This window comes from Rhagoletis zephyria, unplaced genomic scaffold (genome assembly GCF_001687245.7).
Source record: "Rhagoletis zephyria isolate East Lansing unplaced genomic scaffold, Rhagoletis_zephyria_1.1 Rzeph_scaffold_00539, whole genome shotgun sequence".
Taxonomy (NCBI): Eukaryota; Metazoa; Arthropoda; class Insecta; order Diptera; family Tephritidae; genus Rhagoletis; species Rhagoletis zephyria.
In genome coordinates, this window is record NW_016157623.1 from 19437 (window position 1) to 22356 (window position 2920).

At 40.5% G+C, this 2920-nt stretch overlaps 1 protein-coding gene across 2 annotated transcripts in view; it reads right to left on the bottom strand.

Moving 5' to 3' along the window:
* Positions 1-2920, bottom strand: part of Abcd1 (ATP binding cassette subfamily D) — a 214574-nt gene that overhangs the window by 18511 nt on the left and 193143 nt on the right. The window lies entirely within an intron of this gene.

Here is a 2920-nt window from a genome sequence, read left to right on the forward strand (position 1 = left end):
TTTGGGACATCCTCCAGCTCCCAAAATGCAGCTAGCTGCTTGTCCAACGTGACTTCGTTAAAATACGATACGATATTGTTGGTTGGACTGACTGAACCCGCGCGACCAGTCAATATCCAACCGAACACGGTCTCTTGGGCGAGAAGCGTATTTAATACGTTCTTCCTCATTCCGCTTAAAATTATTTGCGGGTAAATATCTCCTCCTAAGACAAGGTCAACTGGCTCATTGACGAAGAATCTTTTGTCCGCCAAGACCAAGTCTGGGAACGATTGCCGCGTCATTGCGCTTATCTGACNCAAGTCTGGGAACGATTGCCGCATCATTGCGCTTATCTGACAAGGCGGAAGATCCCCGGTTAATTGTGGTAAAACCAGCACGATTGCTTCTATATTAATTAACGGGTCTGTGGGAGACCGAAGTTGAATAGCAAACGCTTCTTTTACCTGCGCAGATACAGAGTTATTGATGCCCGAAACTTGGGCATGCAAGCGTTTTGATGGCATGCTGATTCTCCGTTTGAGTCTCTCAGTAATGAACGAGCACTCAGAACCAGAATCTATAAGCGCTCTAGCCGAAAAATGTATACCATTATAGTGTATGTTTACGCGTGCTGTTCCTAACAAAACTCCTTTACTTGTATTTGCGTAACAAGAATTTACATTTGTAACCGATTTGATGTCTCCTTTTTCAGACTCGCGTCTTGATTGAGCCTGGTTTGGAGTCGATTCTACGTTACCCGATGGATCAGATGTTGCTCTTGGCTGAATTGGCATATGGAGCAACTTGTGATGTCTCGAATGACTAGTTCTGCAGTTAAATGAGCTGGTACATCTTGAGACTGTGTGCCCAGCAGATAGACAATTCAAGCAACTGCGAATGCTCTTCACGTAATCTACTCGCTCCGTCGGCTTTAGACGCAAAAATCTGTCGCACTTAGATAGCTTGTGTACATTGCTGTTGCACATTTTACATGTCGCCTTTGCTACACTGGCTTGAAAGGCGCCAAGCTTTTTTGCAGGTGTCTCTGCAGAAGTCCGAGAGCTTGGTGGTTTAGGTTTCGAAGCTATATCTCCCCTGAGACCTGTGACGGTTTCCAGTGTTTGAAACCGATTGGATAGGAATTTATCCATATCTACCCATTTAGAAATCTCAGTTTTATTTTCTATGGTTTGCTCCCATAGTGCCAGTGTCGTTTCTGGCAGTTTTGTCTAACACAAATATGTGAATATTGCATCCCAATTTGAAACATCAATCTGATGACACTGAAGCGACGAGATGCAATTATTAATGTCGCGTTGCAGTTTCTTGATGGAGCTACCGCATTCACTCTCAACTGCGTTTAAATAATACCTTAATAATACCTTAATAATACCTTTAATTGAGCATTGACCAGGATACGTTTATTTTCGTACCTGTCACATAGATTATTCCAGGCCGCACCAAAGCCATCGTTGGTTAATGGGGATCTCTGCACTATTTCCTTGGCCTCCCCTTGGGTTTTTTGCCGGAGGTGATACACCTTCTCAACTGGAGTAAGGCGCTTATTTAGAATGTATATGGCCGTAAACATATCCCTAAACGATGGCCACGAAAGATAATCTCCTTTAAAAATGTCTGTGTCACAAGGAGGGAGATGAATATTAAGCTCGCGACCTGACTTGTATTCGCTTTCCTTTTCAGTCTTTGCGAGTTGCTCTGAAAGATCAGCCATTGCTGCTTGGCACCGCAAAAAACTGAAGTACGTGCTTTTATACTTCTTTTTAACCGATGCCAGGTCTTTGGTTTAGAGCTCTTTTGATGCGCAAAGCTCATCATAAGACCCCTTTACCTTTTCCCACAGAGCCTTTAATTCATCCTTTTGGAAAGTTAAGGAGTGTTTTGTGTGCTCTGATGGCTGCATAGAGTTGTAGTCAGATTCNTATATGTGTTTGTGTGCTCTTACATCAAGTGACAAAACGCGGATTAGAGCGGTGCAATATATTTAGGTTGCGGACCTAAACAGGCAGTATATCGTTTCGTCAACAACATTTGTTCCACAACTGTAAACTGGGTGCCAAGACGTGTATGCTCTGACTGTTTGTGTGATGACAGGAGATANACGCCGATTTGTAGGAAAATATTGCTACTAACCGCTTAGCCCGAAATAAGCCTAGTTCTTATAAGAACAACAAAAGATAATTTGTATATTTAAGTAATGACTTATTTATTTTCCAGCCAAGTGAAACTGTTGAGTACGTAATTACGTATATATGCGTATATGCAAAAGAAATGTGCAAGTCACTCGCCACCCAACTTATAAAAAATGTGATGTACGTGTGTAACTAATTAGAATCNACTTCATTTCGTCCTCGTTCACCACCAGACCCATTCGCTTTGCTTCTCTATCCAATCCCGAGAAGGCAGNCTAATTAGAATCCACAATATGCAATTTATTTAAAATTTCTAATGAAAAAATTTTGTTTGTTCAAGCGCGGCTGTGATTTTGTGCAACAAACAAATAAATGGGGGAAACTACCCAGTGAAGTGATCAGCTATATGTACAAGCGCGCCACTAATAATAGACAAGTGCAATTTGAAAAGAAACCAAAGGAGTTTCGCAAACTATACTTGAAGTTACGCGATTAATAAAATGCAAATAAAAGTGAAAGCCAGTAAAATGAGAAAAAACTAAATTCTGTGCTTTGCAAGAAAATAATAAATTTTATCAATCTTGTGCTTCGGTAAATGCGACTGGTATTTTTACACAAACAACACCATATCAAGAATCAAAATGGACGTTCGCGCAATTCGTTAATGTTAGCCGATACACCAATAAACGTGAAAATGTTATATTTTTTTATTTTCGGAAAAATATTAAGCACTGAGTTTTCTCCCCTTTTTATTTTTACAAAATAATCACGCGCGTTTTTTTTTTTTT